The sequence below is a fragment of the Microcebus murinus genome, chromosome 9 (assembly GCF_040939455.1).
Source record: "Microcebus murinus isolate Inina chromosome 9, M.murinus_Inina_mat1.0, whole genome shotgun sequence".
Classification (NCBI taxonomy): domain Eukaryota; kingdom Metazoa; phylum Chordata; class Mammalia; order Primates; family Cheirogaleidae; genus Microcebus; species Microcebus murinus.
The window spans coordinates 33471490-33482087 of NC_134112.1; positions in this window are offsets into that span (position 1 = coordinate 33471490).

Below are 10598 nucleotides of genomic sequence, written 5' to 3' on the forward strand. Positions count from 1 at the left end.
TTATCTATAACATTTTGCTATCCTTTTAGTGTTTGCTTTTTCTAAAGCTGTTTTGTTTTACTTTGCCAATATTATTTGAATCTCTCCCCTTTTTTCTTGATTAATCTTGTCAGAGACATCTAGATGTTATTTGTTGTTTCAAAGAACAGATTTGGTTTTACTGATTCTCCTTATTGTATCTTTATTTTCTATTTTATTAATTTCTGCTTTTAATCTTTTTCCACCTTTTGGGTTTATTTTTCAATACTTTTAAAACCTAGTTAGATGCTTAATTTATTAATTTTCAGCTTTTCTGAAAGGCTATACATTTTTATGAACATTTTATCTGTATTCTACATGTTTTGCTATATAGTATTTTTCATAATGTTTAGTTCTAAAATTTTCTAATATCAGTTTTGTTTTTTTTTTCTAATATCAGTTTTGATTCCTACTTTGAAGGATTATTTAAAAGTTTGTTTTCAAATTTCTAAACATATAAGCTTTTTCATAATCTTATTATAGATTTCAAACTTAAATTTATTATGATCATAGAATGTGACCTATATCTTATCAAATCTTTCATATTTAACACTAGTTTTATAGCTTATTACATGATTTGTACATATTTATACAGTCAATAAGTGTCATGCGTCCTTGAAAACAATGTGTTGTCTATTTCACATTTTATATTAAAAACTGCAATTAGTTCAAATAGTTATTTGTGTTCTTAAAGTCTTTTATATTTTACTGACTTTTTCTATTTTATCGATTGCCAAGCAACATGTTTCAAAGCCACTCATATGATTTATGAATCTCTCCTACTAATTTTTACCATATCCAATCTTGAATTGTGAAATTCAGTGCATAAGATTTTAGAATTACTTTATCATTATGTAGTGATCTTCTAACTCAAATTATGGTTTTTCCCTTAAGATCTATTTTATTTGATAAAAATATAGCCAGATTGCCTTTCTTTTTCATTTTGTGCCTTTGTATTTTAGATCCTAATATATTTTATTTCTATCATTTATTTTGTACTTTCTATTTATGCTTAATACAGTTTATAATTAATCTGCATCTATCTGCACTTCCTACAAGGACTTTAGCATGCTTTAACTCTGAGCATGGCCTTTCTGACTTACTCGGTTTTAGTTCTATCTTGTTTTTGTTTTCCCAACTTCTCTGTGGTGAACACACCCTAAAGTGACCCCCTGTGAGTCACACCCTTGCATAATTCTCTCTGCTTACGTGTGGGCAGAACTGAGCCTTGCTTCTAACCAGTGGTATAATGGCAAAGGCAATGGGCTGTCACTCCCATGATTAGGTTACTATATATGATAAAGGTGATAGGATGTCACTGCAGTACTTATTTATCTTATACATACTGGAGACAGATTCTCCTTGCTGGCTGAAAGAAGAGAGCTGTCATATTCTCAGCAGAGTCTGTAGAATGGGGTGACCTCTGGGAACTAAAGGCAGCCTCCAGCTGACAGCTAGCAAAAAGTCTGGGCCCTCAGTTGTAAAGCCTAAAGGAAATTAATTCTGCTGACAACCTGAATGAGCTTGCAAGTGGACTCTTCCTCCATGACCTCTCTGGATGAGAACACAGTCTGCTTATATCTTGTTTGCAGCCCTGTGAGACCCAGATCAAAGGACCTAATTAAGCTGTGCCCAGACTTGTGACTCATAGACACAAGGTTAATAAATATGTGTTGTTTTAAGCCACTAAATTTGTGGTAATTTGTTACACAGCAATACAAAATTAATACACTCTCAAACTAAACTATTATTGTTTCATAGATTTAACATTTGTTTCGATTTATTCATATTTACCACTTTATTTGTTCACTCTTTTTTCTTGAATTTAATTTTTCTGAAATCATTTCCTTTATTTCTAAAGTCAATATTTAAAAAGCTCCTGTAGGGAGGAGCTATTTGTGGAAACTTTCTTGATATTTTTAGTTTTTATCTAAAAGTCACAATTATACAATTTTCTAATTGTAGGTATGTATCTATAAATATTTTTTCATCAATATTATCTTTCAGTTTTCTGGCTTCCATTGTTGTCATTTAGAATTTGGCTGTGATTCTAATTGTTTCTTTGGCAGTACTCTGTTCTCACTGGATTTTGTAACGGCCTTTTGCATTTGTGTTCTACAGTTTGGTGAAGATTGGAATTAGTTTCGTTTTTTAAAGCTGGAGATTCATGTCATCTGGAATTCTGAAATTTCTCATTTTCCCTTCCAAAATTCTCTATTTCTGATATTTCTTTCTGGAATTCTGGTTTGACATATGTCTTATAACTACTTTTTATGTCTCTCAACTGCTTTCATGTTCCATCTTTATTTCTCTGTGCTCTCTTGGGGCCAATTACTTCAGCTCTATATTCCAATTTAGTCATTATGTCTTCAGTCATAGCTAATAGGCTAAGCAGCATCTTTATTGAAATTTTAATTTAATTTTTAAAAACATCAAAGGGGGCAGTGAGGAGGGGAGTTCGATTTCCTTTTCTTTCTTTTTTTTTTTTTTTTTGAGACGGAGTCTCACTCTGCTGGCCTGGGTAGAGTACAGTGGCATCATTATAGCTCACAGGAACCTCTAATGCCTAAGCTCAAGCGAGTGATCCCCCTGCTTCAGCCTTCCAAGTAGCTGGGACTACAGGCAGACACCACCACACCCACCTAATTTTTTTCTATTTCAGTAGAGACAGGGTCTCAGTCTAGCTTGGACTGGTCTTGAACTGCTGAGCTCAAGCAATCCTCTCACATCTGCCTCCCAGAGTGCCAGGATCATAGGCCTGAGCCACTCACCCAGCCTGAATTTTTAATTACTGCACTTTTAAAGTCTGATCTCCAATTTATTTTTATTAGAACTGTCCATTAATCTTTATGGTCACTTCTTTCTTATTTATACATTTGACTTTCTTTTATTTTAACTTTAAATTTTCTCTTGTTATTTTACTTTTAAATGTCAATCTTGTATTGTAAATAGGACTATTTCAATATCTAGGTCTGATTCTGTTCTTCTGAAATGTACTCCTATTTTTTGTTTCATTTTTTATTTTATACTTTTTGACTCTAGGATAATATTGCAACTTTATATAATATATTATGAAATATTATCTAGGATAATATTGCAACTTTATATGTAAATGCCTTGAGGTTTGATTTGACAGTTGATTAATTTAGAGAAAATCATTTGTTTCTGACAGGCATTTGGAGATGCTTCACCCCTAGGGTTGCTAGAATCTTTTTCAGACAATGCAGACAGTGAGACATGGAACCCTGTATTAGTCAGAATTCTCCAGAGAGACTAACAGGATAGATGGTTGCACAGATAGTTAGATAACAGGAGATTTATTAGGGGAACTGGCTCACATGATTATGGAGGCTAAGAGTCCATGACAGGCTGTCTGCAAGCTGAAGAACCAGGTAAGTCCATGGTGTTGCTCTCAGTCCAAGGTCAAAGGCATGAGAACCTGGGGACTGCTAGTGCAAGTCCCTGAGTCCAGAGGCCGGAGAACCTGGAGTTCTAATGTCCAGGGGCAGCAGAATAATGGTGTTCCAGCTCCAGAAGAGAGAGCAAATTTGCCTTTCCTCTTCCCCTTTGTTCTATCTCTGCCCTCAGCAGACTGGATGGTGCCCATTCACACTGAAGGTAGATCTTCCTTGGTCTACTAATTTAAATGCCAGTCTCTTTCAGAAACACCCTCACAGACATACCTAGAAATAATGCTTTGCCAGCTATCTCAGTATCCCTTAATCCAGTCAAGTTGACATCTAAAATTAAGTATCACAGACCCTAACCTAGAGCTATTTGAGGACTACTTCTGGCTTATAAATTCTCAGGGGACATTTTGTTTGTTTCTTCATTCAAGGCAGATTTTATTTTTGTTTTTAATTCTCACTGGTTTCTAATTCACACTTTGACTGGACATGTAATTCTTTATAAGTCCCAGAACTTGAATGCAACTCTCCCACGAGTGCAGACCTCAGTTGGTCTCTGTCAAAACTGAAGCCCTAGGTCACTAGAATTAACAGGTGATTTCACTGCTCACGACTCTGAGTCAGTGCTTCCCAGAACTTTTGGCCTTTTCTGACTGTGATGGTTTCCCTTACTCTTTCCAACTCAGGCATGCATTAGAATGTTTTTCATTTTGTATCTACTACTTTTAGGGGCTTTGTAGCAGGGTAGTTTTTCAGGATATTTACTCTGCCAATATTGTTGGAAAAGGAAGTCTCTGTCTACTCTTCACCTTCCTGTAACCCAGTTTTGCCCCCAGCATTTTACAAAATCTACTCCTGCTAAGGTCACCAGTGACATCATAATTCCTAAATAAATACTCATCAGGTCTTTCTCACTCTGCAGCCTCTGCAACTCTTGTCCACACTCTATGATTCACTCTTCTCCTTTACTTTACCTCATATTACAGAGGTGTCTGTAAACATACACACATTAACTTGGTATTTGCCATTTTCAACTCTTAGGTTGTTGTTTTCACAACTTCCTTTTCCCCTAAAAAGTTCTAAGAAACATTTCTAAACTAAGAAAATTTTCTTATGAAAGAGAAATGATTCTCTTTCTATCCAATGAGATGCTGAACATACATCTCAATACCTCTATTTCTTATTGTAGGAACCACTCATCTTTCAAGCCTGCTCTGGCTTTTATCTATTTTAAAAATGCACCAGCCCATCTTAGAAGTTGTCTGTTGCTTAACACCCTATCGATTACTTATTTGGTTGCACCCCTCATTCACAGTTGATTCATTTGCTCAGAAATACTAGGGGATAAATGGCTAGATGCCATTTGCAATGGCAACCTTCCAGTTCTATAGAAGTTATACAGGTCAACTTCAGAACAGCTGCTGTGGGAACTATTGGGGTGGAAGTCTCTAGAGCCGTAAGTCACTTCACTACCAGAATGCCAGGTCAAGGTCTGATTTCTGGCTGCACCAACAAGGCAGGAAGCAGGCTCATAAGTGACTCTTCAGCAATGTCTAATAAAGGAAAGAGTTTGTATGTGGAATCTAAAAAAATCAAATTCACAGAAGCAGAGAATAGAATGGTGATTACCTGGGGAAGGGGTGAGGGACATGAAGGCATATTGCAGATATGTACAAAAAGCATACAAAGTTTCAGGTATGCAGGATGAATAAGTTCTAGAGATCTAATGTATAGCATAGTGACTGTGTTAACAATACTATATTGTATACTTGAAATTTGTGAAGGGAGTAGATCTTAAGTGTTCTCACCACACACACAAAGGAAACTGTGAGGAGATGTATATGTTAATTAGCTGACTGAAGTAATCTTTTCACTCTGCATATATATATTAAATCATCTCATATACCTTAAAGATATGTATTTTTTATGAAAAAAATTTAAAAATTCAAAAAGAAAAAGAAGACTATAGCTTGGTGCCACTCAATAGCTCTATGAGACCAACCTCTCTACGTTTTGTAGTCAAGAGTCTTTTTAATTAAAATTTATAATGTTGTTCAAGTGATATTTGTGTGGAAGTGTTTTTCTTATTTCAGGCAAATTCAGAAATGTCAGCAAACATGATCTGGAGAAGGCAAACTTAAATACCAAGATCTGGATTCACTGCCTTAGCAGTTGGCAAGAAACCAGGATGAAGCTAGTGTTGTAGAAAGTTTTCTAAGGACTAGAGCAGATAAACCCGCTTTCCCCTATCTCTCCACCTCCTCATTTTCAGACTCCTTCACTGGTTCCTTATTTGACCTATTCTCTAAATATTGCTCTTCCTCCACCGCGTGCTGTCAGTCATTTCTTCTTATGCCACCCGATCTCCTTTTGTGATGTTCTTGGCAGCAGCCACCAAATTTACCCTGATGACTCACACCCATATATTATTAGCTCTGATAGCCACCTGAGTTTAAGGTACAGCCTCTAATTCTTCCTGGTTATCTCCTCTTAAAGTCACATCAATTCAACAAGACAGAAACAAAACTCTTCCCCTACATGGCAGCTGTCAGTTCTCATTGTATTAGCGCCTGGTAAATTCTCTTCTCAGCTCACCTCTTTCTGACTGCTCTGTAAAATCAAGAAAAGCCTAAAAATGGCCAAGACATAACCTATCCTGCTTAAACATTAGTTGTAATTTTGCCACAACTTCAGTAGTTTCAGACAAAAATGATGATCCATCCTTTACCTCTAGTAAAGTTGTTAAAAATATTTTGTAATTTCTAAATTCCTCTTTGCTCTGAGACAACTCTCACCTCTGGGTTCACAGGTAAGTGCCTCCCAACTGATACTACTGAAAGTTTTATTTCAACAGAACGTTAGTGTGAACACAAAAGAACTTGTCTCACAAATTGAGAATTGAATTTAAAAAACAGATTCAATGGTAAAGACAGAGGCCAACATAAAATCTGTGAGTCAGGTAGAAATGAGAAGGAAGAAAAATGACCCCAAATGATTGGCTTCTTAGAACCCAAAAACCAACCTCTCTCTCACTTCCTGCTTGAGGTAAAGGAAGTCAGAGGCACCTCAGTTCCTATCTTGCCATGGTCAAAAGACACATATGAATTATTATTCTTTTTAAATCAGTAAAGAACGAACTTTCCACTACTCCTTTGGCAACTTTTCGCACCAACCACTTCCCCCTCATAACTCCAGTCAACCGTTCCCACGTCTTCTGAGAAAAATAGGTAGAGGATGTTTCTGGGAGCCTCTGTTGCTGAGGTTGCCCGCAGTCAGGTAAAAGCGGGAAAAATAACCACTAAAAACCTGTTTCTGAGAGACAGAAGCAGAAAAAAGTGACACATATTTAAAAAAAAGAGAGAGAGAGAGAAGCTGAGGAGTGTGTGTGTGGGGGGGGGGTGAGGGGTGGGTGGTGACTCAATAAACTTCCTCTCATGATAAAGTAAAATAAGGTGGAAATGTCTGCTACTACAGTAACAGAAGCCAAGACTAGTCTTTTTATAGCCATCTCAGAGGCTATCTTCAGGATTTCCAAGTGTTTAGATGTTTCCAGCTTCAACCTATTTAGCACCTGGGGCAACAGGAAGCGTTAGTGCAGCTCTGAAGCAGCGCCCTTTGGAGAGGAAGCTGGCCGTGCTCTTCAGGACTTACCATTTCCCTTTTCTGAACAGACACAGAATTGAGTGACCTTTGCATATATCTGAATTTCAATTCTATGTAAGAACAAAATAGCAAAATGGTCATGTTTCTATTTGCTCGCTTTCACCCCTGCTCCTAACCCCCAGCAGTTAGGGAAGAGAGAAATTGGTCTCTTAAGTTTGGGGAGGACAACAATTTGGAGTCATTTTTCTTCCTGCCCATTTCTATATATTGGCTCTGTCTTCATCACTGAATTTATTTTTTGAATTGAGAGATTCTAGTGAGATGATTTCTTTTATATATATAAATTCATTATATATTGATGTTTTATTTAAGATCTTTTATTTAGGTTTACCTTAGGAGAAAATGAGCCAAGAACTAAATAGTTGTACATGCACTTCAGAAAAAAGTATGATCATCACAATCTCACCATCTCCTCTATCTGCTGAAATGGATGTTGACTTAGGCATACAGGTTTAAGGTTTTATTTCTATGTGTCTCAAATTTTGTTGTGTGGATGTTGAATAATAGGTGACAGGGAAGGGGGGGAGAGGGAGAGAGAGAGAGAGATCATTCAAAATAGTCCACTGGGGCTTGATTTGCAAGGGCAGAGGGCTACTGAATAGAAACCCAGAAGAGCTGTCTCTGTGCAGACAGTGAGGAGAGGAGCCAATGTGGGCTGCAGTAAGGAACAGCTTGAGTCAAACTGAGGAAAGAGAAGGCAACTGCTTGTCTTTTACCATCACAATAATAGGAGTGATGGTAAAAAAAAAAAAAAAAAAAAATTACAATGTTTCTCTGATGAGAATATACCTTTGGCATTTTTCAAGATGCTTCAACAGAGAATTAAATTGCTTTTGAGTTGCAATTTGTAGGTATTGGACGGGTTGTCACTTTGATTGCTGTAGGATACCGAGCAGGGCTCTAAAGGAGGAGCAAAAGCTCTGCCTGCATGTGGCTCAACACTTTCCATCTGCACCATCGCAGTAGGAATTACATTCTCCTTAAGAGCTTAACATACTCCAAAGTCACGTCAACATGTCAGGCCCTGCCTGTACTGAGTTAAATAATTTATTCCAACATAATAACTTGTTATCTTAGTTGTTGTTATACTCACATTTATTATTATGGAGTGATTATAATGTATAAGGAGTTGTGCTAAGTGTAATGTATGAGGTAATTTGTTTTATCATTTTGCAAACTCTATGGGGCTGGTGCAAGCGTTGTCCACATTTAAAATTTGAGGACAGTGAGACACAAGGATTTAACAATCCGCCCAGTCCTACAGCAAATAAGTGGCTAAGCTAGGGTTCAAATGGAAGCTGCCTGACTTCTAAGCCTGAGATTGTAAACTCTGCCTCAGAGGCACTGAAAGTGAAACCATACAGACAATTTTGGATTTAGAGTTCTAACACACACTTAGATTTTTAAAAGCCCAGCCATGAATAATATATCCTAAAATCCTGTCTTTCAATCGACTGAACTAGTTTTTCACTGGCAAAGTAATATTGCTGTCCTTTGGGGGGAAAATGATATTTTGATCCTGTCATGAGCACTTCTTCCTTAAAGAGATGTGTCTGGAAAGGGATTAGAAGTTGAAAAATGCTTCCCTTTTCCTTAAGGTGATTTCACATATCCTTCTAATTAAGTAGAAGATTTTATGTCAAAATATTTGCTTATTTCCTCCTTTTCCCATATCTAAGAGATCCAGGACACAGCCCAGAGTCTGACACCAAAAGAGTCTCCCTCTCTGTCATTCATCCTCTTTGAAAGCCACGTGTCATGAAATGTGATATCAGTTACCCCCAGGATACAACGAAATGGTCCAAAGAAACACAGGGAGTTCTATGTTTCAGCTTCTCATTCCACAGCTACAAGATTTGGCTTTTATAGACCAGCAGGTGGACTTTGTAAACAACATCATGTTCTTTCCAGGTGACTTAGAAAATGAATGGATATATGAAAGAAAAGGGGTGTTTCTTTCCTTTAGATCTTGACGTTTCAGTGACGAGTTCTCTTTCTATTCATGCATATATGAACACATGCGCACACGCTCCAAGCTTCTACTCTGATCCCCCCCCATAATAATATATATACACACACATATATAGTTGCATCTTGAACAATAGGAATTTGAATTGGGTGAGGCCACTTTTATGCAGATTTTCTTCCACCTCTGCCACCACTGAGACAATAAGATCACCCCCTCCTTTTCTTCCTCCTCCTCAGCCTACTCAATGTGACAATGATGAAGATGATGATCTGCTTCCACTTAATGAATAGCAAATGTCTTTTCCTTATGATTTTCTTAATATTTTCTTTTCTCTAGTGTTATTGTAAGAATACAGTACACACTACCCATAACAAAGAAAATAGGTGTTAATTGACATTCATGTTATAGGTAAGGCTTCCAGTCAGCAGTAGGCTGTTAGTAGTTAAGTTCTGGAGGCGAGACAAAAGTTATACATTGGATTTTCAACTGTTTGGGAAGTTGGAGTCCTAACCTACATGTTTCATAGTCAACAGTATATCATTATATTTCGGTATATATAACACATATATACACACTGAAAGACATATACATTTATATATAATAAAACATTGGGTTTTTTTAATAAAAAAAAGTTTCAGTCAGTATTCTTAATACTCTAGAGCCTTAAGCAACACTAGAGAGGACTTCCAAATTATAAACTTCCCACAGTTTTGACAGTCTAAGAATGTGGAGTTCTGGAAAGTCCCTCAAGAGAAGCCACAACATGAATAAAAACTGTACTTTCAACAACTGCCTTTCCAAAAATACTCCTGCACATTATTGACAGGACTACCTGACAGCATGGAAAGAGACAAAACATTAATGCAACTTGGCCCACCTCAGGAAAGCAAGAATGGCAAATGTCCCAAGGAACAGGCCAAGACAGAAGAAAATATGATTGACCTTATGAAAAACATATTGAGGGGAGGTGAGTAATTGCACACATACTTAGATCTCCAGTATCTATGTATGTGGCACACAAATACACACGGTGCATGGGAGGCAGCTTACCCTGGTTATGAGGAAATTATATTAATAGTTCTCGGTAAAGGGAGAAGTCCCTGGAACATGACCTCTAAAATTCTTTTGTCTAGCATTCCTCATGTCTAAGTACTTTTTTGACATGATTATTTGACATTTAGAATGTTTACACATAAAAATATTTTAGTTATAAGTATGTAGAGAGTTTTAACACCCCGAATGCTGAAAATACCCATCATATTCACGTATACACGCACACACGTACATCTTCCAGATTTGACTCTACCCCCTGCCACCCCTATATACCACTCAGCAGCCACACTCATTTCTTAAAAATTATAAATTGTATCTTGCCCATTCCTGGCCCTCCTTGGCTTGTAGTTTGACACAGGAAAAAAGGCCAGACTTCTCTCTTGCCTTCAAAGCCTGGCGTGATTCAGCCTTAAGCGCCCTTTAGTTCATGTTTTCCCAGCCAACCCTGTGCTCACAATCTCCTGCCACTGTGTCTCCTTGTCCCCTCT